This window comes from Equus asinus, chromosome 16, assembly GCF_041296235.1.
Source record: "Equus asinus isolate D_3611 breed Donkey chromosome 16, EquAss-T2T_v2, whole genome shotgun sequence".
In the NCBI taxonomy this organism is placed as follows: Eukaryota; Metazoa; Chordata; class Mammalia; order Perissodactyla; family Equidae; genus Equus; species Equus asinus.
The window spans coordinates 10,275,344-10,301,962 of NC_091805.1; the positions used below are offsets into that span (position 1 = coordinate 10,275,344).

Consider the following 26,619-nt stretch of genomic DNA (forward strand, 5'->3'; position numbering starts at 1 on the left):
GAATTGGAAATGTGCACCCATAAAACGTAAGTCTGTCCTTGATAGCTGAACGTTATGTGACATTTTATATTCGAAAAACACTTTAAAATCATTTATATTAGTTTTTCCTTTAAGCCAAATTTTGAGGGGAGTTATTTCTCTGATTGCTGTTTTTAGAGGAGTGAACTGGTTCAGAAAGGTGAAATAACTTGCCTAAATATGGTTAGCAGCCTGATGGCAAAAGTGGAGCTAACAATCAAGTTTGTAGCCCCTCTACTTTAGCACAGGTCACTATAACAGATGTGTTATCTTCATTTCTCATTTTCTCCAGGAGAGAAACTTGAAGACATCGTGAAAGTCTATGAAATTGAGTTTACATGTTGTGAGGGTCAAGACAAACCCATTTTATAAGTTTATATTATTTTCATGTGAATGTACATAGTTACTCTTTAGGGGAAAAGACTATGGGTTTTAAATATTTATTGAACTTAGAGTTAGGTGGAAGTACATAAATTGTCTTCAGGAAATAATGCTCATTATGGCTAACATGTACTTATAGTTTATAAAGTAGGATTCAGTATGCCAAACACTTAAATTATCTCATTTGAATCTCATTAAACACAATGAGGCAAGTACCATTATTCTCATTTTAAAGTGAAGAAACTGAGGAAGTATGCAATTTCTTCAAGGTCATATGTAACAAGGGCTGGAAACAGGGCAAAGAAAAAGGTCTGTCTATTGTTCGAAAGACCACATGCCTAAGCCCTATGTGATTTTGCTTCCCACTGCAGTCTACTGCTTTAGGTAAATAACACTCTGCCTATTAACTCTGATTCCAATTTGTATCACGGGAGTGTATATACCTTTATGATAGCAGAAGAAGTGATCCCACTGTTTTGTTAATCAATGAACACATATTTCAGAATGCATTGTGTTCCACAATATGTGCTATACAGGCATACCTTGTTTTACCGTGTTTCACTTTATTGTACTTTACAGATACTGCATTTTTTACAGATTGAATGTTTGTGGCAACCCTGCATTGAGCAAGTCTATCAGCGCCATTTTTCCTACAGCATTTGCTCACTGCATGTCTCTGGGTCATATTTTGATAACGCTTACAGTATGTCAAACTTTTTCATCATTGTCATATTTGTTATGGTGATCTGTGGTCAGTGATCTGGATGCTACTATTGTAACTGCTTTGGGATGTCACAAACTGTGCCCACATAAGATGGCAAACTTAACGGGTAATTGTTATGTGTGTTCTGACTGCTCCAGGCTCTTCCTGGCCCTCTCCTTCTTGGGCCTCTCTATCCCCTGGGACACGGCGATATTGAAATTAGGCCAGTTAATAATCTGCAATGACCTCTAAGTGTTCAAGTGAAAGGAAGAGTCACACGTCTCTCATTTTAAATGAAAAACTAGAAATTATTAAACTTAGTGAGGAAGGCATGTTAAAGGCCAAGATAAGCTAAGGAAAAGTTCCTGAGGGAAATGAAAGGTGCTACTCCAATGAACACACAAGTGAGAAGAAAGCAAAACAGCTTTATTGCTGATATGGAAAAAGGTTTAGTGGTCTGCATAGAAGATCAAACCAGCCACAACATTCCCTTAAGCCGAGCCTAATCCAGAGCAAGCCCCTAACTCTCTTCAATTCTGTGAAGGCCAAGAGAGATGAGGAAGCTACAGAAGAAAAGTTGGAAGCTAGCAGAGGTTGGTTCGTGAGATTTAAGGGAAGAAGCCGTCTCCATAACATAAAAGTACAGGGGGAAGCAGCAAGTGCTGATGTAGCAGCTGCAGCAAGTTACCCAGAAGATCTGGCTAAGATCACCAATGAAGGGGGCTACAAACCACAACAAATTTTCAGTGTAAAAGAAACAGCCTTCTACTGAAAGAAGATGCCATCTAAGACTTTCATAGCTGGAGAGGAGAAGTCAATCCCTGGCTTCAAAGCTTCAAAGGTCGGGCTGACTCTCTTGGTAGAGGCTAATGCATGCAGCTAGTGACTTTAAGTTGAAGCCAGTGCTCATTTACCATTCCAAAAATCCTAGGGCCCTTAAGAATTATGTTAAATCTACTCTGCCTGTGCTCTATACATGGAAAACAAAGCCTGGATGACAGCACGTCTGTTTACAACATGGTTTACTAAATATTTTAAGCCCACTGTTGAGAACTGCAGCTCAGGAAAAAGATTCCTTTCAAAATATCCCTGCTCACTGACAATGCACCAGGTCACCCAAGGGCTCTGATGGAGATGTACAATGAAATTACTCTTGTTTTCATGCCTGCGAACACATCATCCATTCTGCAGCCTGTGGGTCAAGGTGTAAATTTGACTTTCAAACACTATTATTTAAGAAACACGTTTCATAAAGCTGTAGCTGCCATAGATAGTGATTTCTCTGATGGATCTGGGCAAAGTAAATTGAAAAACCTTCTGGAAAAGGTTCACCTTTCTAGATGCCGTTAAGAATATTCATGATTCATGGGAAGACTTCAAAATGTCTACATTAGCAGGAGTTTGGAGGAGTTGATTCCCACCCTCACAGATGACCTTGAGGCCTTCAAGACCAGTGGAGGAAATAACTGCAGATGCAGTAGAAATAGCAAGAGAACTACAATTGGAAGTGCAGCCTGCAGATGTGACTGAACTGCTGCCATCTCATGATAAGACAGTAATGGATGAGGAGTTGCTTCTTATGGATGAGCAAAGAAAGTGGCTTCTTGAGATGAAATCTACTCCTGGTGAAGATGCTGTGAAGATTGTTGAAACTACAACAAAGGATTTAGAATATGACATAAACTTAGTTGATAAAGCAGTGCAGGGTTTGAGAGGATTGACTCTGATTTTGAGAGAATTTCTACTGTGGGTCAAATGCTATCAAACAGCACTGCAAGCTACAGAGAAATTGTTTATGAAAAGAACAGTTAATCGTCAATCGAGATGGCCAACTTCATCATTGTCTTATTTTAAGAAATTGCCACAGCCACCCTAGCCCTTAGTGATCGCCAACCTGAGTAATCAGCGGCCATCAACATCAAGGCAAGACTCTCCAGCAGCAAAAAGATTACAACTCTGTGAAGGCTCAGATGATGGTTAGCATTTTTCAGCATAAAGTATTTTTAAATTAAAGTATGTACATTTTTTTAGACATAATGCTATTGCACACTTAATATATTATAGTGTTGTGTAAACATAACTTTTATATGCACTGGGAAACCAAAAAATTCGTGTGACTCAATTTATTGTGATACTCACTTTATTGTGGTTGGTCTGGAACCAAACCCACAGTATCTTTGAGGTATACCTGTATGTTGCTTCTAAATTAGTTTCTTACATAGTTAGTGACAAATAAAAATGGCAAGTAATAGGATATATTGGAGTATATGAGGAAGCCATTTGGTGTAAACCTAATTCGGCCTGACCTTGTCTTTCCAAAAGGGCCTGACCATGGCCGTTGAGCATGCATTGTATATCTGCTTTAGATATTCCCTATGGCAAGAACAAAGGCCCTTGAGATAAAGGTGCAACTTCCCTCCCCCTCCCAACATTAGCATTTCCTTAAGGATTAAGCATCTTTCCTTAGGCTAGGAACTGATTGCTGCGCTCACCTGTGACCCCCAGCTCCAGACGATAGACTTGCCTCCTGATACACCCTCCAAGATAGCAGACCCACTACCTGCTGTGTCCATCAAGGGCTGTGCTGACAGGGCAATCTTGTGACTATTGTGGGAGGGACATTTCAATCATATGTGAAATATCCTGTTTGGGGGTATATAACCATTCTGTATACCTCACTTCTTTGGTGCCCTTTCTTTTGGGAAGAAAGGCCCCGGGCCATGGTCCTCACATTTCAGCTCAGAATAAACTCCCCCAAATTTTCATTTATAGATTGGTTATGGATTATTTTCGTCAACATTAGAAAAGGCACTTGTGTGCATATGTAATGGTATTATGACGGATATAACAAACAGTACATCAGAACTAAGACTAAACTTAGACAAATGAATAATTTGCTAAGCCAAAAATTTGGCATACCTTCAAAGAGATGATAATAAAATATTTATTCAATATATAATCTGCTTTGAAACTGAGTGCCACACAGGAGCAGTTTGGGAGGGACTGCTTGGCACCGCATTTGTTCTCTGCATTTCCCAGGGCAATTCAGTTCTGACTCCAAATTTGCATTCCCATCAAAACAGAAAAACAGACAATTAATCAGACTCGCCATTTTTACAGGCCACTTTAAGATGCTAGCTAAAGACTCCCACCCACCACCCTACCCAAAGCAGCTTAAGAAAAGTTCCCTCCCCCTCATGTAAGTCCTCTTCCTGAGAGGAGGTTTCCTTCCAGTCCATATCATTCCAGTGATGCACAGAGCCTTTGTAGATTAACACTCTGGTCAGGAGGCTGCTTGATTCATATATTTAAATCTCCTTTGATAGAGGGACTGGAAAGACTTCCCTAAAATGGCACATGCATTAGTTAAGGCAACATTATCTGCTGTAGCAACAACAACAAAACATATAATGACTTTACACAATCAATGCATTTCTTGAACACATAAAATCTAAATGATATTTTCTGATTGGTGGGTGGCTCACATCCAAATGATCACCTTTTCTTCTTGTGGCCCTGCATTTTGCTAAGAACTCAGAGCCTCTGAATTCAGCCCACAGACAGGGAGAAAAGAGTGAGTGTGAGGGGAGAGAATACTTCACTTTTAACCACTTTGTCCAAGAAGTGACATATCACTCCACTCCTATTCCATTGTGGACAAGTCACAGTGCCTCACATAGATCCAGATGGGGCTGCGAAATGAGGTGCTGGGTGGGTAACCCCATTCTAGCAACAAGTCTACACTATGAAAAAGAACAGCATTTGACTACTGTCTCTGCCAAAGGACATAGAAGTGTCATGGGATGATTAGACAACCAAGTGAAGAGCAGAGAGGCGGGCATTCCAGGTAGAGGGAACGGCATACAGGAAGATTGTAAAAGCATAATTATGTAGTATTGTTGTAAAAGTGGGAGCTCAGAAGAGGCAGTCAGTAATGCCCACTGTGATTCAATCAGGAAGGACAGAGCATTATATATGTGCTCAACATTTTGCACTAGAAGCAGAGAATATGGAGTTTAACAAAATGTAGCCCCTGTTATAAAGACACTTCTGATTCTTATGTGAGAGGCAGACACTTAGTCAACCAACTATTTTTCCCAAGGTCTCTTCTATTTTTGATTTCTAATACATTGTGAGTTACTAGAGTCAATGTTAATTTCAACATTTTGAATTCTGGGAAAATTTTGAGCTAGCTATTACTTAGTGAATTCATTTATCCAAAACTCACTTTTATAGAATGCTTCTAAAATGCTGAATTCTCCTATTGGGTCAAGAAATGAGGTGGTAAATGGTGCAGAGTCGGTGAGCCGAGGAGTCAAAAGAAAGATTTCTTAGACTCTTAAGATCTGGCGGCAGTGCTCTTTTATTTAGAGAATAGAATAGCATGGGGACAGGGCCCATGGGCAGGCAGAGCCTCTGCTGCTGCCACTTCTGCTGCTCCCACTGGCACGGGGACAGGGCCCATGGGCAGGCAGAGCCGCTGCTGCTGCCCTGAGTTGAGGGTTAGGGCTAATTTTATAAGGCATGAGTATGTGAGTCATCTCTTTACAAGACAAAGGAAAGAACATGAAAAAAAGTTAATATGGTATCAGTGCAGGTGGGGTCTGGTTATTGGGTGATCCCATGACTTTTAGATAAGAATCAAATCGGATTAAGTAAAGGTCAGAAGCCACCACCCTAAATCAGTTACATGAGATTGCCAGACAGCAACCAACTTAAGTTCTTGCCTTCTCCATTAAGAGTTTCTAGAGACAAGGTCATCTCTCTTCTTTCTGGTACAGAGAGGGAGGCACCTTTTACAGACAGAGATTTACCTTACAAATGTAAATATGTCCCAACAAGGGCAAGTTCCATTCCCCAGAGCCTCCTTTCCTGTCTCAGTTTATCTAAAGCAATCAGCCCCAAACAAACCCGATGCCAAAGAGACATATCCTGGGGTGGCCAATTTCAGGTCCCTACAACGTCATCCCCCCTTCCTTCACAAATGCAACTATCTCTCGAAGAGCAAGCAAATTCCAGTCCACGGAGCCTGATTCTCATCTGCAGTTTTAAAAGTAACCAGCCTAAAATCCTCATCAGTAAATAAAAGAGACCATGTCGTAGCTCTCATGGAGTTCTCCTACTCATGAAAGTTTTATGAGTTGGGGGTAATTTATAAATTCACTGACTGCTGGTTTGAGTCTGAGGTAGGCATATCGATAGTATAAACAGAAATGGCACTTTATTATACAAATCCCTTCACAAGTAGCTTTTCATTATTATTTTACAGGTGTCCAGAAGATGAGTTTTCAGTGAACAGTGTTATGAAAAAATAATACACAAAATCCAGATCCACATATAAGGCTGTTTTAAAGATACGTTGTTTTTCTTTGTATCCTGGAATCCAAAATAAATATTTAAAAAAGAAATTAGAATGAACCACTAAATGAAAATTTTAAACTACTTTATTCTTGGGACCAGGTATTTGGTGACTAAATTAGAGATGGGCTAGAAATTTCATTGAGAGAATTAATCTGATGCATTTGATTAGATCTACAGCTTCACATATGTATAATTCAATATAAGTTTAAAGACAGTTTTTCAACACCTGATTTCTTTTTGTTGATTCCAGTAGCTGAAATCTGAATTAGGATTCATCTTTCCATTTAAATGCAGATTCACACTTTCCACCTGAGGGAGAAAAGAAGTCATTTCTTTTGACTGAAATACTAATATATAGGGAAGTTTCATTTACATGAATATTCCTTCCCAGCACAGGAGGTCTTTTCTTGTGATCTCTAGAATATTTATTGCAATAATTTTATAACCTTCTTGTATTTACTTCACCTTTTTTTGCTACAATTTTATGTGCTAAATAATGGAGATAAATACAAATTAAATTTTCAGCAGGCATTGGAAAGGGGCATGGGAATTTTAAAATGGAAGTGGTGAATTAAAGAGCACTGAGTGACTAAATCAAAATTGAAATAGAGGATGCTGCAAAGCTAGGCACATTAATATACTGACAGAGATAGAATATATAGAGCCATTTTATGCCTTTTCTTCCAATTCTTTTTTTCTTTTTATTCTTTAAAAACTGAAGCCTGTTAAGAGTGTTTTAAAATATAGAGCCTTGGGTTATGTATGCCACCTCATCTACTGTATGTAGAGTAGCTGAAAAGCTGCTATACTTATCTCCAATGTGGAGATTTATAACATGGAGGAAATCAAAGAGTGGAGATAAATCACTGTAAAAGAGTCATATTAGCATCTTATTAAATGATTTCTTATTGTATTGAATAATAGCTAAAGAGATAGTTCCATTTTACTGAAAATTCATGACAATTTTTGCCAGTTCAAATGCTGTGAGAATGTCAGTCCAGATATGTATATAGAAAATAACATCTTTTCTAGGACAATATTTACATATGAACAAAATTTAAAGTTAGAAAACAGGATTTACCTCAGGTATTTAATAGAAAATTTTGCAGTTATTTTTATAATGTATCTCCTCCCTCAGAAGAGATTCCATCTGGAATAATATTATTTATAGCAAGTAGCACAGTTTGTCATTACCAAGGCTTGGACATTTTCATGCATTCATTAAACAAAAAAATTTTGAATGCGTCTTATGTGCGAGGTGCTGGGGATTTAGAGGTTAAACCACAGTCTCTGAAGCATGTAGCATACAACCTAAGGAAAAAGCAAACTTTCAGTACTGTGTATTTTATAAGGGTTAATTTGGAACATGTATATCTGGAATGCTATGACTTTGAGTCCCATGTCACCATCTTCATGTTTTTGTGATTCTCTGGTAGCTCCTTCTGAGTGTCCCTAGGGACCCCATGTCTTTTGGTAGTGTTCCAGATCATCCTGAACTACGTGCTCTTCTTATAAGATTCTGTCTTTGAGTAGTATTATCCAGGTACTCCTCTTCATCCATCATCTCTATTGGAGATTTTCAAATGTCGCTGTGTGAAGGAATCATCTGTATGCTTGTGTTAAAGTTAGGTTTGGTAGCTCTGGTTGAGGCCCAGTAATTTTAACATGAACCCATGGTGATTGTGATGCGCGTCATCTGGAACCACACTTGGAGGATCATTTCTCTACAAACTAAAAATATCCCAGTCTGTTGCTGAAGCCCAGATCTCTCAGCTGGGCTTCACTGACATATAATCAACCGCCTACCAGAAATCTCCTCTTTATTGTTGCAGATGCTCCTCACACCCTACAAACATCACAATGTCACTGTCCCCAGCATATTTTTCATACTATACTCTCTGGCTTAGAGAATTCAACCTTAATATTCCTATATGATAAATTAGAAATCTAGGTGTTATCCCTAACTTTTCCCTCTACCTTATTCCCCTCAAACGATAAATTATAAAACCCTACGGATAACTCTTAAATGGATCCTGAATTTGATCCACTCTCTCTTTACTGCTTCCTCTACTCTTACGTTACGGCCTCTGCTCCTGTTTATACAATCATCATATCTCACCTATACTGTACATATTGACTCCAAAAGTTTCTCTGATCCCCCCAAATTAAACTTACACTATGTACGGTAAATCAGGTAACATTTCAAGAAAACAAATCAGAAAAACAAGTTAAATATGGATACATTAAAATGTCCTTACCATAGTTATTTGTCCCTGCATGACAGAGCCCCAGCTTAACTTGCCAAGTCTTGCCTGGTGCCCTGCACTCCTACTGAACTTACTATAGTCCTCCAAATGCACTCTACTCTTTACCTAGTGGTCTTTGCACATGCTGTTCCCTCTACCTACAATTCTCATTCATCACTTGACCAACTCCTTCTGCACCTAGACGGCATATCCTTGCTGAAGTCTTCCGTATACACGAAGTTTAGCTTGGATCCATTTTCCACATGTGCTAAGACTGCCTGATTTAGCCTGCTTAGTATATATCTCCCATGTGATATTTGGGACATACTTATCCTAAAACATTATTCACTGCTTATCTAAAATTAAAATTTACCTGGGAAGCTTGTGTTATGCCTGGCAACCCTAACATGTACCCATATAATTTATCACATCACAATTGCTTTCTGCTTTTTTTGCTATTTGCTTATATCCTTTAATAAACTGTAAATCCCTTGTGGCAGGAACCACGTCTCCATTTTTCTACATTGTGTCACTACACATTTTGGGTAGTGCCTGGAAGTTAAAAAATATTTGATAAAAAGAATGAACTGATGTACCCAATATTCAGACCTCACCAATTCTGTTTTTCACTATACCGTATTGCTTCTAAGTCATAACAACAAAAGGTTTGCATTTAGTAAATGCGAATACTCTAAATATAAAAAAATAGCATTTAATTCTTAACAGAGACTAGGATTTTCTATCATAACAAGGCCTATGAATGATTATACTTTGGTTGTAATTTACCCTTGTGCAACAAATATAATTCAGGGAATTATTCTATGAACCCAAAACTCCACCAGGCCGGTTTTCTCAAAGACATACTGAAAAGTGTCAAATAATGATGTAGACTGTCATTTTTAGAGCTTATTTCAATGACAAAGAAGACTTTTCTATGAGAGAGCTTTATAAAGGAACTGAGTAGAATTTTTCCCATTTGTGCTCAACAAAAGAAAAGTTCATAGTTCTCAATTTGCAGATTTTCAAAACCTTAAAAAAATGTTCTTTGAAAAGATAGTCATTTAGACAGTTTTGTAAAACTAGATCTAGACTTTTCTATGCATTGTAACTAAAAAGAATGATCTGGATATTCTGAGTTAATTCTAAAAATAGAAAACACCAATATCATTTCTACGTCCATTAAAACAAAGCTTTTTATAATTGATTCTAGTAGCAATTGATCTCCAAATGTCACAAGATGCCATGGGGCTCCTAGAATTGATGATGGATAGCAATTTTTGCAAAATTAGGCATAGATATCACAAAGCAGAAACAGCAACTGTTACATGATAAGAAGTTATTGGCGTATGAAAATAGCTGAAAAACAATATTTTGGGACTGGATGGGAAATGTGCATTTTTCCCTCTCCAGTGATATTCAAAAGTAAAGGAATAAGTAATTAAAAAATAGCAGATAATGGTAAGTGCTATTTAATCATTGAACAAATGCTTACTGAGGCCCAGCTGTGTGCCTGACATTAATATTCTCTGCTTTGAGGGGGTTTAGATAAGCAGCAAACAAGAACAAAGCAAGAACTTTAACTCAGCAATGCCAATGATTCCATGTTGATGACTTGGAATTCCTCGATTTGAGGGCACTACGAATACTGAAGGGCACTGAGTTTCTGTTTTATCTTTAATACTTTCATAAATAAAGCAAATTAGTTTATCTCCACCCAAGAATGTGTGGTGATAGTCCTCATTCAAACCAGAATACTCATGGAGTTTTGTACCACTGCAACCGTAACCATCTCTTCTTCAATGTTCTATGAATATTCTCTTCATCTGGCTCCTTGCTATTTCTGTTGCTGTCCCTTCTGTGGAGGCTTTCTTTTGTTTTACTTTTCTCTTCTAATTTCTATCTCCTATATTTCAAGTCAATGAGACAAGTAATTTGTCCTTTTTGCTCACAATTGCAACTTCCAAAGCATTTCACCCCCTTTAAGAAGTACACAGACATAAAAATCAAAATAATAATGGCAGCAAAATTCTTATTCTTTTGAAGCTCATGCCATTCACCTCAGGTACCTACCACCCCTCCTCTTTGCCCTCTTATCCAGACCTCTTATTCATTCTTTTCATTAACTGAAGAACTTAACTGGTAAGTTATAGTCTCTCTGCACCTTTACTCCTGTCTCCATTCTCATGACTTCAATATTTAGATAAGTGAAATACCCAAGTTCTTGTACCCTTGATTCCTTTCTTCTTTACCTCCAATGAGCATTTCTTTCACTTCATTTCAGACGTTCACTTCCTGTGATGCAAGCTATGCTCAGACCTTATCATTAGCAGAAACTGTGCCACTTCTGAGCTCTCTATTTCAAATATTTTCCTCTCCAATCAAGCACATTTTTCTATTCCTTTAGCTCACCTATTTAATTATCATTAACAACACAATTCTTTGTTTATACTGACCTTGCCAATACATTAATCACATCTGCCTCTCACTTTCTACCAGCCCTTTCTCTCTTGACCTCCTAAATTCCAGCCATTATAATCAGTCCATTGCAAATACCATGAACTCACAGGCTTCCCTCTCTCTGTCTCTCTCACTTGTCAATTTCCCTGTCCTGGGTGAGTCATGCACTAGAAAAACATCATCTTGGAGAAAATCACATGATTATTTTAAGCTGACCGGTATCAGTTTAAATTTAGCAAAATTGTGAAATGGACTAGCGTTCTCCCATGTTTTGCTCATTTATTCAACAGATATGCATCACTAACCATCTATGCACCAGGAGCTGTTCTAGGTGCTAGAGTTATGAGTGAAAAATTGAAGCAGATCTTGCTCTTATGTGGCTTGTATTCCATTGGAGTCTAAAAAGAAAGGCAGACAAAAACTGAGTAAAGAAATAAGCATTCAGACATCAGCAACATGGCAGAGTGAGAAATTTTCCTTGTCTCTCCCCCTTCAAACTACAATTAAATGGGCATTCATTGGTCAATGGATGATACTCGCACAGCACCTCAGGATGCCTGAGAGACCTGTACTGCTATGCTTCAGAAGGTGGATGGACTACCCCTGGGGAGGAGGTGGAGATAAGTGAAAACTTTCCAGCCCCCAGACAGCCTAGTACCTGCAATCGACTCCCGGCTGACATGCTGTTAGCACCACCACAGTCCCAAGGGTGGGTGTGTGCATCAGCATGACTGTGGAAACAGGTGACTACATCCATAAGGCCCCTGTGATTGCCCTGTAGACGTAGGAAAATCCACAGTCCCACAGTGGCTACAGGGAGAGTCTCTGGTTGGCCAGAGTGGAGAGGCCCCGCCCACCAAGCACAAAGGCTGGGTGACCTTGGGGCAGGGGTGGCATGGCCGGGTGAGCTACCCAGTGGCTGCATTAAACCCAAACAGCTCTGCTGCAGCTCCAAGGGGGCAAGTGAGATCCAGCAGAGCCGTGTAAGTTGGTGGTGAAAATTTGGAGTCTCAGTGTGTCTGCTCCTTGGGCTAGTGGAAAAATCAACAGTCCCACAGTGGCCACAGGGAGAGTCTTTGCTCGGCCCTGCTCACCAAGCACAAAGGATGAGCCACCAAAGAGCAGAAGTGGCATGGCTGGACGAGCTAACCACTGGCTGCATTAGATGCCCATAGCTCTGCTGTGGCCCACAGTGGGCAAGTGAGACCCAGTGGGAGCAGATGGTGGCAGAGCTACAAGTCTGGGCAAACCAGCTCCTTGCTGCCATGAAAGGCCATAACATTGCTGCAGTCCCTAAGGAGGGAGCATGTCTAGGTGGGACTGTGGGAGCAGGCATCAGCAACCCAAAGCCTTCATGATTGTTCCCACAGTTAATGGGAGACACCACAGGGCCTCTGCAATCCTAGAGAGGTGCCCAGGCTCAGTCAGGAGGAGCCGACAGGGATCCTAGTCAGCACAGATTACACAGCTGCTGCAACCTCCCCTGCAGTGGCCACAAGTGGAAGCAGTAACCAAACTCTATCTCTATGTGAAGGCACAAATCTAGGCCATCAAGCAGTATGAAAAAATATATTAAATCTCCAGAACAGAAGGAAAATGACAAGCACCCAGAAAACAATCCCGAAGACACAGAAATCTATAACCTAAATGACAAAGAATTCAAAATAGCTATCATTAAAATACTCAGTGAGTTAAAAGAGAATACAGATAGACAACTCAACAAGTTCAGGAGTTAGATCACAGAAGAGCTTGATACTATAAAGAAGAACCAATCAGAAATGTTGGAGATGAAAAACACAATGGAGAAGATTAAGAAAAATCTGGACTCCCTGAACAGTAGGGCTGTTAATATAGAGGACAAAATTTGCAGTCTGGGGGATAGGAATATAGAAATGCTTCAGATAGAGGAAGAGAGAAAATTAAGACTAAAAAGAAATGAAGAAATTCTCCAAGAAATATCCAACTCAATAGGAAATGCAACATTAGGGGTATAGGTACCCAAGAGGGAGAAGAGAAGGAGAATGGAGCAGAAGGCTTGTTGAAAGAAATAATAGCTGAGAACTTCCCAAACCTTGGGAGAGAGCTAGAAATCCATGTGACAGAAGCTAATAGATCTCCAAACGTTATCAATATAAAAGGACCAGCTCCAAGGCATATAGTAGTGAAGCTTGCAAAAGTCAATGACAAAAAAATATTAAGGGCAGCAAGGCAGAAGAAAATAACCTACAAAGGAACCCCTATCAGGCTGTCAGCATATTTCTCAGCAGACACCTTATAGGCTAGGAGAGAGTGGAATGATATATTCAAAACTCTGAAAGACAAAAACTTGCAGCTAAGAATACTCTACCCAGTGAAAATATCCTTCAAATATGATGGAGAAATAAAAATTTTCCCAGATAAACAAAAGTTAAGGGAGTTCATTGCCACAAGACTCCCTCTACAAGAAACACTCAGGAAGGCCCTCATGACTGAAAAAAAAAAAAAAAAAGGAAAGGGGTTACAAAACCCTAAGCAAAGGAGATAAGTACAAAGACAAAGTCAGAAAATTTCAGCTCTCCATGAGCACAGGTTAGCAAATGCTTAAGTATAGCATTCAAGATGAAGGGAAGGGAAACACCAAGAATAAATATAATCTTGCAATTTTAACCACAACACAAGAAGAGAAAAAGATGTGACAATTACCTAGAAGGGGAAAAGTAAAGGGATGGAACCAGCTTAGTCTAAGGAAATAAGAGGCTATTAGAAAATGGACTATCTAATCTATGAGATGTTTTATACAAACTACACAGTAACAACTAAACAAATAATTAGAACAGAGACACAAATTACAAATAAGAAGAAAACCAACATAGAAAAGTCCCCCACCTTTCAATAATCACTCTAAATGTAAATTGATTGTATTCTCCAATTAAAAGACACAGAGTGGCAAGATGGATTAAAGAACAAGACCCAACAATATGCTGCCTCCAGGAAACACATCTCAGTCCCAAAGAAAAACACAGACTCAGAGTGAAGGGATGGAAGATGATACTTTAAGCTAATAGTGTACATAGGAAAGGAGCTGTCACCATACTTATATCAAACAAAGTAGACTTCAAGGCAAAACAGGTAAAGAAAGGCAAAGAGGGGCAGTTTATAATAATAAAAGGGACACTCCACCAAGAAGACATAACACTTATAAATATATATGTACCCAACCTAAAGCAACTATTAACAAACTAAAAGGAGATATCAACAACACTATGATAATAATAGAAGGACCTCAACACTCCACTAACACCAATGGATAGATCATCCAGACAGAAAGTCAACAAGGAAACTGTAGATTTAAATCAAAAACTAGACCAGATGGACTTAGTAGATATATATATAGAAGACTCCATCCAAAACCAGCAGGTTACACATTCTTCTCAAGTGTGCATGGAACATTCTCAAGTATAGACTATATTTTGGGAAACAAAGCAAGCTTCAACAAATTTAAGAGGATTGAAATAAAATCAAGCATCTTTTCTGACCATAATACTATGAAACTAGAAATCAATTACAAGAATAAAGCTGCCAAAGGTGCAAAGATGTGGAAATTAAACAACATGCTACTGAATAACCAATGGATCATTGAAGAAATCAAAGGAGAAATCAGATATTATCTGGAGACAAATGAAAATGAAAACACACCATACAAACTCATTTGGGATGCAGCAAAAATGGTTCTAAGAGGGAAATTCATTGCAATACAGGCACACCACAATAAGCAAGAAAAATCTGAAATAAGCAATCTCAACTACACCTAACCAAATTAGAAAAAGAAGAACAAACAAAGCCCAAAGTCAGTAGAAAGAGGGAAATAATAAAAATTAGAGCAGAAATAAATGAAATAGAAACAAAAGAGACAGTAGAAAGGATCAATGAAACAAAGAGCTGCTTCTTTGAGAAAATAAACAAAATTGACATGCTCTTAGCCAGGCTCACTAAGAAAAAAAGAGAGAAGACTCAAATAAATAAAATCAGAAACAAAAGAGGAGAAATCACAACAGACACCACAGAAATACAAAAGATTATAAGAGAATACTATGAAAAACTATATACCAACAAATTGGACAACCTAGAAGAAATGAATAAATTTGTAGACTCTTACAACATCTCAAAACTGAATCAGGAAGAAATAGAGACTCTGAATAGACTGATCACAAGTAAAGAGACTAAAACAGTAATCAAAAATCTCCCTAAAAATAGAAGTCCAGGACCAGACAGCTTCTCTGGAGAATTCTACCAAAGATTCAAAGATTTAATACCTATCCTTCTCAAACTATTCCAGAAAATTTACGAAGATGGAGCACTTCCTAACTCATTCTACAAGGCAAACATCACCCTGATCCCAAACCAGACAAGGACCACATGAAGAAGGAAAATAACAGGCCAATATCACTGATGAACATAAATGAAAATCCTCAACAAAATATTGGCAAAGCAAATACAGCAATACATTAAAAAGATCATACATCATGATCAAGTGGGATTGATACCAGGGACACAGAAATGGTTCAACATCTGCAAGTCAATCAGTTTGATACACTACATTAACAAAATAAGGAACAAAAACCACATGATCATCTCAATAGATGGAGAGAAAGCATTTGACAAGATCCAACATGCATTTATGATAAAAACTCTCAACAAAATGTGTATAGAAGGCAAATACCTCAACATAATGAAGGCCATATATGACAAACCCACAGCCAACATCATACTAAATGGGGAAAAACTGAAAGGAACTGAAAGCCATCCCTCTGAGAACAGGAACAAGACAAGGATGCCCACTCTCACCACTCTTATTCAACAAAGTACTGAACGTTTTGGCCAAAGAAATTAGGGAAGAAAAAGAAATAAAAGGAATCCAAATAGGCAATAAAGAAATGAAATTCTTGCTGTTTGCAGATGACATGACCTTATACATAGAAAACCCTAAAAAATCCATCAGAAAGCTGCTAGAAGTAATCAACAATTACAGCAAAGTTGCAGGGTAAAAAATTAACTTACATAAATCAGTAGCATTTCTATACTCTAATAATGAAATAACAAAGAGAACTCAAGAACACAATCCCATTCACAATCACAACAAAAAGAATATAATATCTTAGAATAAATTTAACCAAGGAAGTGAAAGACCTATACAATGAAAACTACAAGACTTTCCTGAAGGAAACTGATGATGATATAAAGAGATGGAAAGACATTCCATGCACATGGATTGGAAGGATAACCATAGTTAAAATGTCCATACTACCTAAAGCAACCCACAGATTCAATGCAATCCCAATCAGAAGCCCAATGACATTCTTCACAGAAATACAACAAATAATTCTACAATTCATATGGGGTAATAAAAGACCTCGAATTGCTAAAGCAATTCTAAGAAAAAAGAACAAAGCTGGAGGCATCACAATCCCTGACTTCAAAACATACTACAAAGATATAGTAACCAAAACAGCAGGGTACTGGTACAAAAAGAGGCACACTGATCAATGGAACAGAACTGAAAGACCAGAAGTAAAACCACACATCTATGGACAGCTAATCTTTGACAAAGGAGCTGAGAATATAAAATGGAGAAAAGAAAGTGTCTTCAACAAATGGTGTTGGTAAAACTGGACCACCACATGTAAAAGAATGAAAATATGCCATTCTTTTATGCCATTCACAAAAATAAACTCAAAATGGATCAAAGACTTACAGGTAAGACCTGAAACCATAAGGCTTCTGGAAGAAAATATAGGCAGTACACTCTTTGACATCAGTCTTCAAAGGATCTTTTGGTATACCATGTCTTCTCAGACAAGGGAAACAATAGAAAGAATAAACAAATGGGACTTCATCAGACTAAAGAGCTTCTGCAAGGCAAGGGAAAACAAGATTGAAACAAAAACATAACCCACCAGCAGGGAAAAAATATTTGCAAATCATACATCCGACAAAGGGTTAATCTCCATAATATATAAAGAACTCACACAGCTCAACAACAAAAAGTCAAACAACCCAATCAAAAAATGGGCAGGGGATGTGAACAGACATTTCTCCAAAGAAGATATACGGACAGCCAATATGCACATGAAAAGATGTTCATCATCACTGATCATCAGGGAAATACAAATCAAAACTACACTAAGATACCACCTTATATCCATTAGAATGGCTAAAAAACCAAAACAAAAAGTAACAAATGTGGGAGAGGTTGTGGAGAAAAAGGAACCCTCATACCCTGCTGGTGGGAATGCAAACGAGTGAAGCCACCATGGAAAACAGTATGGAGATTTGTCAAAAAATTAAAAATAGAAATGCCATATGATCCAGCCATCCCACTACTGGGTAGCTATCCAAAGAATTGAAATCACCAATTCAAAGAGACCCATGAACCCCTATGTTCATTGCAGCATTATCCACAGTAGGCAAGACGTGGAAGCAACCTAGTGACCATTGACTGATGACTGGCTAAAGAAGATATGGTATATACACACAACGGAAACTACTCTGCCATAAAAAAGGATAAAATCGTCCCATTCACAACAACATGGATGGAACTTGAGGGTATTATGTTAAGTGAAATACTCCAGAAAGAGAAAGACAATCTCTGTGTGACTCCACTCATATGTGGAAAACAAACAAACACATGGACAAAGAGAACAGATTAGTGGTCACCAGGGGGAAGGGGGTTGGCCCCAAGGGTGAAGTGGTGCATCTACAACATGACTGACAAACAATAATGTACAACTGAAATTTCACAAGGTTCTGAAGTATCATAGCCTCAAGAAAAATATATATAAGCTCAGAAAAAAACCCACAAAACCTCCCTGGGCACAGCTCTGGAAATTCTGATCTACATGGTCAGGGATGGAACTCAAAGATCTACATTTTCAAAAATGTCCCCAGATTGGTCTCTGGCAATGTTCATTTGGAAGCAGGGCCCAAGGGGGCAGGTTCACAGGGGACATTTTATTGTTGTGTGTTCTAACCTACATATACATCACATATGTTCTTTTATATGTTTAAAAAAAAAGCAGCATTCAGGAAATAGAAGATAGTACTATGGCTGTTCATTCACTGAACAAATATGTATTGAGCACCTACTGTCTGTCAGGCATAACATTGTGAAGATAATAAAATAGGCTCTGATTAGAAAGCCCTTAGGGGGAGGACTGTGTAAAACCCCTATAAAGCCTCACTGATGGGGAAACATTTTTGCTAAGGCCTGAATTGTGGAGGCTGGTAGAAGAATTATTTCATGGGAGAAAGATCAGTTTTCCAAAGCCCTGAATTGGAGAAAAGTATGTCCTCTCCAAAGACAGAAAGAAAAGAAGGAAAATTAGTGTGGCTGGAGCTTTGTGGCCCTAGGAAAGACTGATGTAAGCTAAGGTTGGAGAAGCAGGAGGGGACTGTGACGTGGTATTGTCAGCCATTGTACATTTTTCTCTTTGGTAGGTCGCTATGAAGCCAAGGAAGAAACACTGACTCTTCTTCCCCAAACACCTTCAACCTTCCTTCATTCTAAGCCGGTGCCTTCACTTTATATGTTATTCAGAAAATAGAACCCATCAAAGGTAAAATATCTTCCTCAACTTTCCACCAATAACCCTACAGTATTTTTTCCTTCTCTTCTATTACAATGGATGTTGTGTCCCATCTCCTTCATTTGTAGCTTTGACCTCGTCCTCCTATGCTTTCCTTCACAGAATCTTCCATTCTTCAATTATAACCTCCATATCTAATGTCATGAATATCTTCATCTCTATTGTTCCGATTCAACCTTAAAACATATGCTGATATCTCCCAATTCAAAAGAAAACTCCTTCATTAACCCCTCCCCCATCTTCCTCTAAATAAATCGCTTCGCTTGAGCTTCCACTCACCACACCGCCTAATATATTTGCCTCAAAATTATCAACAGCCTCCATGTTTCAGTTTTAAAGGATTTTTCATCATCTTCATCTTATTAACCTCTCAGCAGCATTCCACAGAAGTGAACATTACATGGTAAAACAAGCAAATAGACAATTTTTCTCTCTCAGTGCTCACAAATACACTCCTCTGTCTCTCTGTCTCTGTCTCTGTCTCTCTCTCTCTCTACGACAATGAAGAACTCTGAAACTTTCTTTCTCGTACAAGTTCTTTGGGTGGTCAAGTAGGGCTCTGTGTTGAAAAGCAAAAGATCTTAATAATAGTATAGAATAAATTTATATTTTAATCAAGAACATTATTCTTCTCCCACTTTCTACAATAGAATAGATGTATGGGTCTGTGTGTGTATATACATTTTTCTTCTAAGATGTTTTAATAAAAAATACATATTCATGTATATAAGATAATATGAAGACTGTGCGAGGAATAATTGAATGATATAATTAATTTCTTTGTGTCCTTATGATCTCAATTTCTCAGTGTTATGTACAGACATGTCTCTTCCACAATTTTCTGAATCAAGTCTTTTTTCCACTTCAACTCCCTTTTCTGATCGGAAGGGGTCTTCTGTGGCATTTAATGTAGAACTAGGTTTTACAAAGCAATGCAATTCTAGAAGCCAAGAAAAGAAACAAAAAGTGGAAAATAATTGGCAAATATTTTAAAGCAAGAATTTCTTATGTTCATGACATTTTAAATGACTAAATTTTTTCAGACTATCTAAAATGCAAAGTAGATAATTTCTTTCAACATTTTGTTTTAAATTAAGTAAATTTTCAAAGAAATCTCAGTATGTTTGTTTTTTAATGCCTCTTTCTCCATCAACTAATGCTATTTTTGTAGCCCAAAGCAGGCTTTTAAAAAGTGTAGTGTAGTAATTGCTTTGTTCTGACAGGAACTTCCATCTGCTGAAGATGTGAGCATAATTCTTTGATTGGCCTATTCAGATGTAAACATCCCCAGTGGGTAACTGAGCTCAGATTATTAATCATTTTCTGAATAGTTATATATTTGTGAAATTGTTAATAAGTTTTTACAGTTTTTCTCCTCATACTTGTCAGAGATAACTCATCAACATGAGGACATATTTGAGAAGTTTGGTAGTGCTGTAGGATAAAATGGCTTTCTTTTTCTCTGCTAGCCACTCTGGCCAGCAGGGTTCTTTGTCAAGTTTCTATACTATTTTAGTGCCTCAAGGCAACTGACAGTATGCGGTGTTCAGAGTTGCCTTGGCTTTGCGTGATAGACTGCGCTGATCCCGAGGCATCGGAATCAAGCTCTTGTTTACATCTAAATGGCTTCCTTCATCAAGCTCCAACTTTGATTTTCAATATATTAAATTTGTGTGTTGTTCAAAGGAATAAAATGATCTCAAGCATTTATTTAACTGGCTTTGTTTGTACAATTATTAAGTTAAGATTGTCACTGAATATTACTTCATCTGGAATGATAATTTCAAAGCTGTCATCTTACAAGCAATTTCAAAAGAATAGCAGAATTTTGAAGTCAATTTTGGTGAATAAAAGTTTTTTTCTTACTGTATGATACTGTGAAACTAAACCAAATAGTTTAATTTGGAAGTAAAGCCAAATTGAATTTACAAAATATATACACTCTAGAACATTTTTAAGAGATTGAAATTCAATTTTAAAAACGGATTTTAAAGAGTTGGTATATTCTCCGTACATACTGTAACATAAGCCAATGGCTAATACAGTGTTATGAATTTAAGGTACTTCAAACCTACTTCATTGCATGCATAAGGATCATTAGAACTGATCACTTTTTCTTTTTATAAGTAAATGATAATTCTCAACTGCTAGAAAGAAGTTTCTTAAGTAGGTTTTAAATTTCAAATAGTTTCTTCCATATTTTAACTTACTAAGCAGATATTTTATTCAAAGACAATGCAAAAATAAATTCGAGCATGGATTCTAAAAATTTTACAAAGGTTAAATTTCGATACTTTAGTGTATATAGAGGTATCTCTATAAATAATGCATTGATCATAAAAAGGAAATGTATTTCTTTGTAAAGATATTACAGCATGGTCATGTTTAAATGCCTATTTAAAAGGAAACTATTCCAGATCAAAGAAAATGGAACATAGATAGATTCACCTTCCATTATCATATCATGTGAGCAGAGGAATGATTGTCAATGTCTTCCCAAATTTGAGATAAAACGGCACCTTCTGGATATGTAGAAGAAAAAAAATATAGCTTGCATTTTCTCTGCAAATCTTCTGTAACCTGGAAGAAATGGTCAATTCAGGATTATCAAGGACCCATTTTAATCTTGGTTTCAATTTCTTTTCCCAGAGAAAATGAAAGTAGCAATGTTTCCTGCTTTGACTTACAACTTGCATCCCTTTCTCGCTCCTTGCACACATACAGATTAAGGACAAAATCTGGAAGATTTTGGAACTACATTCAGTTTCTTCATCATTTCATATTTCCAACATCTCCTGGTTGTGAAAAGGAGAAATGGAATAACTAATCCAGGACTTTGACAGTGGCCATGGTTAAGTTTACTTTGAAAAAGTCAGTTTTCTATTTCAAAGCAGAACCTCGTTCTGTGCCTTGTGACGACAATTATGAAATCTAGCAGATGCCTCTTATATATCTGATTTTGCGTTAAGGATCAAATTTTGGATTTTTGCTTCAGAAATTTATACAACATGCCATTTGGAAAAGGCCAATATTTTGCTTCACTTGTCAATGGCAATCAGTGTTTAATGACGCAAAGTGTAGCTGTATTGATATTTTTATTGTGGCACTTGATCATTCTTTCATTGGCACACCCACAGATGGCCTTTTTTAATCCAGAAAATATCTGGCTAAATACATTCTATTTTTGGTCTACTTGTTGTTAACATATTCTTTGGAAAATGCTGCTGCCTTTGCTTTTTACTATGGATGCTTTTTAAATAAAATATTTACATTTACTTCCTAGCTTTCTTGAAAGTCCTACCAAATAAATCTGCACCCCACCCTACCTTTGCAACTTTATTTTACCTCTCCCTCCATATGTCCTCTGCTTTAGCTAAACTCAGCTGATCATCAACCTGTATGAAAATCTGTCACTGTTTCTTCATTCCTGGGCTTCCCTTCACTGGAATTTTCCTCACCCCCAACGAACCACCCAAACCCTAATCTCAAGCAATGTTGTCCCCTCTTAAAGCACCACACGTCCAATCCTTCAACTCCATAACTTCTTTTTTAGACTTTTTTCCCCTTCTTTGAACTCTGGAAGTATTGCCTTAGCTCTTAGGGTAATTTTCTGTTTACAAACTGTAAGCTCCTCATTACCTTTTTCTATTCAGAGCCCTTATTCGAGTATTCTCACTACAACTATTCTGCAGTCTAATCATTTCCTTCCTTTTGCTGACCCCTCTACTTGGTCTCAATCTTTTCAACTCTCCTTTGTTTTCGTTAGCTTTGACTTCATGACATTCTTAATACTATTCATACACCCTAGAGCTTCTGTCTTTATTCTAAGCCCAACTTTGGATGAATCAACAATACATCTTCCTGGTGTCTCATCTTCTACTCTGTGAAACAAAAAAGAAAGAAAGAAACCACCAGAGGACCTCTCTCTGATTGTTTCTGCATAGCCATACACATCATTCTACAAGTAGAGTTGTTCTCTGTGCTCCTGTCTGAAGAAAATCCCCCAACCTGTCTGTGGATCCCATCTACTCTTGTACTCATAGGCGCTTTATCCTTCTCTGGCAAGCCTATCCTCTCTTTCTTTTATATATCCAACCTCTTCTCATTGTCCCAGAGATCCTAAACATAGTCAAATTTCTTTAATTAGTTAAACAAACAAACAAAAATCCAAACTCAAACTTTATTGTCTCTTTTATTCCTCTCTAGTTACAGGCTCATCTCTCTTCTCTCTTTTATAGCCAAATAGTTCAATTTCCTTTGCTTCTATTTACTGTTCAACTCATGCTAACTTTAGCTTCACTCATCATGATTCCACGAAATAATTTCCACCAATGTTACTAATGACTTTATGTTGATAAAGATAATGGATATTTTTTAAGTATTTATCTTAATATCATTGTAGCATTTAATGCAATTAACAGCTGTCTTAAAACACTTTACTTCTCTTCATTTCTATGACACGATTTTCTCCTAACACTCTGGCTATTGCTTCCTTATCCCTTTTGTAGTCTCACCCTCCTCTACCTAGCCAATAAATTTAGAGTTCCTCAAGACTCAATCCAAAACCTTCTCCTCCCCCACTCCATATTCTCTTCCTGGGTAATCTCAACTACACACAGAGATTTAATCACCACTAATGTTCCTTTCTACCTCAGATTTCTCCCTGAGCTAGACCCACTTCTCTGAGTCTTATCCAATCTATTTCCCACAAGGTAGTTAGAGAGATTATTTTCAAAATAAGAATTTGATATTGTCTTTCAAAGTCCTCTCCTCCAAATTCTCCTACTCCTGCTTAAAATTCTTCAGTAATTTCATATTGGGATCTTCACACCCTAAGGTCTCTTCACTCAATCACCTAGGCCTCTTTTTGATTTGTAGTGATCATGATTACTTCTACTACAAGCAATTTACACATGCTATTTTCTTTCTCTTAGATGCATTCCCCTTCCACCTTTAACTTAAGTCCAACTCATCCTTCAGATGTCAGCTAAAGTGCATCTTCGTCAAGGAGGATCGCTCTGACCTTGCTGACTAGAATACGCCCTCACATGTGCATGGCGTATATCTCCATACCACTTAGTGGAGTTGTCAATGTATCTTTGTTAGTAAGATTATTTGATTACTATCTCTCTTCCTTCCCAAGGGCCGTTGCAAGGTCTTTCTTTTCTTGGAAATAAATCCCCAATACCTAGAAGAGAGCCTAATAAAAATAGTAGTTCAATAATTGTTTGGTGAATGAATGACTGAAAACTCAATTGTCGGTGTTGCAATCCAATGTACACATCAGGATAGATGCGGAGAGGGCTGATGGCCACTCTGAGTTTATTATAACCAGCGTTTCAATATATACATAGCTTACATCTGTTAAACATACACAGGTGTTCTGGATGAAGTAATTAGCGAATGCCAAGAATTCTTAGTGATTTCTCAAGAAGCCCTCCCTTGGCCTCTGTTTTGATATTATCATGTTGTTGCTGTGCTCCTATATTTTTATCTCAGAGCAGGCAAGGTCTCTTAGGCAATGGTCCCTCTTGCTCCCGATATCGATATCGTTTCTCCATCTGTGCCCCCCGGGCGGCCGCCGCCTGGCTTAGGTTGCCCCCCCCAGGGGGTCTTACCCGTCATTGGCTAACCGACCTTCTCACCTCCGGGTCACAGTTTGTTGGCAAGCTTTTTCCAGGGATTATTAACCCTTCCTACGTCAGGGGTGGCTACATCAATGAACCTCTTTAAGTCTATGTCACTCATCAAACCATAAACCTCGGCCTTAGTAAGAGTTCTACAAGTAGTTATTGAATTGTGTTAAGTAATATATATATATATATATATATATATAGATAGATATATTTGAATGATTGAATGACTTTTGAAAGAAAACAGAAATAGAGTAGAATCTGTAACTTAGAACAAAATATTTATATTCAATTCAACTCTGCTCATGGTCATTTTCCTATTGTTTTATGTGGCATTTGAACAATAGTCATGGCAATTGGTTATTTTTGGATAAAGAAATATGCAATATTGTCCTTCAACTCGTTTATTAGAACATCTGATTAAGATGGGCTATAGCAGGTTCTCTTTAAATTGAAATGTCACTTTGTTGTCTCTTTTAGACTGACCTAAATTGACTAATCATTTACATTTTTACATTATATTAAACCTTGAGTTCTTGGAATAGAAAAACTAGTATTGTCATACTTTTAGAGTATGGTTTTGATGAATATATTTTTCACACTCCCCAGTAAAGAAATAGTTATAAAGGCTCAATATAACATTATTCATTTTCCCAGCTTACCCCACATCTTGTTTTTGAGAGCAGCATGCATAAAGCAGTAACAAAAAAGTTATTTTTTAAGGATGATTCATTTTAGCACATTTTAAAGTAATCATTAGTTTGTGACCTTTCATTAATAGAGGAGATGCAGAAACCACAAGCAATAACCACTAATCACTAATTAAAGTCAGTGATGGGAGAAATTTGAAAGAAAAATTGTTTACACTTACTTTGGAAGAGAATTCAGAAGTATGGCAGGGCTCTGGTGAAGGTTACAAATTTTACCTAGCCCAGGCTACTTAATATCCAAATTGTACACTCCATATTAATCATCATTTCTAATTAAAATTTAAAAATATAACATTGCCTTTTAATTAAACAAAAATGAGTGTCAATTCCCACTAAAAAAGGAACTTATTATCACAGGATGGGGTTCCAGAAAATCCTAAAAATTTGCCAGGTTGATTTTGTGATAAATATTTTATACAAACAGTGATATTATATTAAACAGTTAAAAATGAATGGTGAGCAGAAAGCTGTTTACATAATTATACAGTAAAGCCAAATCTCCTGACTGGTCCTATTGCCTCCAGTCTGATTATCTCAGAGCTCTATTCCTCTCTGCAGCCAGAGTGGTCTTTCTAAATGCTAATCAGATTGTGTCTTGTTCTTTGTTCAAGTTCTTTGATTTCTCTCTTAGCATTCAGAATTAAGTCCAATATCTTCAATTAAAAACGCTGGCCCTTCATGATCTCGATAGAACCTGTCTATTATCCCAGCCTAAGTGAAAGCCATTTACAGAAACACACACATGCAACCTCTCCTTCCAGACACATGCAGCTGGATACCCTTTCCCAAACACTGTATGTTGTTTATTTTCTCTGGTCATTCGCACATTCTGTTTGTACTCCATGGAAATGCCTCTTCGTTTCTTCACCTTATTCCTGCTTATTTTTGAAAACATTTTCCAAATTAAACTGAATATTACTCAGTTCATACATCACCTTCTCGAAGATGCTGATTCCTGATGTCCCACTTTCTTTTAGAACCCCAGAGTACTGGCAGTAAACCTCAGTCACAGACTTCATAACTGTAAGTATTGATTTACTTGTCTTCCTTGAGCAAAGCTGTATATACTTTGAAAATTAAATCTTCTTTAATCTAATATCTGCTGGCCCCTGCCATCCTGCATTCATTTGCCAAATACTTACCTATTTGGTGTGCTGTGCCAGTCCCTTAGCTTGGAGCTCCGCACACAGAGATTAAAGCCACATGGCCCCCATCCCTGAGAAGTGGATCATCCATAGACAGACAAACAGTAGACACTCAACACTTAGTTGCTAACTGAAGTAATAAGGAAATCTCAACTTTGAAAACTGTCTAAAAAGAAAGTTAAAAACTATAATCACAAAATGGTGACAAGACTGACAAATTATTACAATTTATTATAATATGCGCTATGTGATCAAAAGCATACACTCTAGATTGGTGACTATGTTATACACCTTACGTTAACTTCATGGATCAAAATGGAAATTCAGCTCCTCTCCTCCTTTG

General features: G+C 37.5%; 1 long non-coding RNA gene across 1 annotated transcript in view; it reads left to right on the plus strand.

Annotated features, from left to right (window-relative positions):
* The window catches only part of LOC123277691 (uncharacterized), a 123,311-nt gene extending 97,153 nt beyond the window's left edge, over positions 1 to 26,158 (plus strand). Inside the window, exons 2-3 of the long non-coding RNA XR_011494745.1 lie at positions 18,640 to 18,758; positions 26,109 to 26,158. This is a non-coding gene — a long non-coding RNA (uncharacterized lncRNA). The remainder of the gene's footprint in view (positions 1 to 18,639; positions 18,759 to 26,108) is intronic.
* The last annotated feature ends 461 nt before the right edge of the window (positions 26,159 to 26,619 follow it).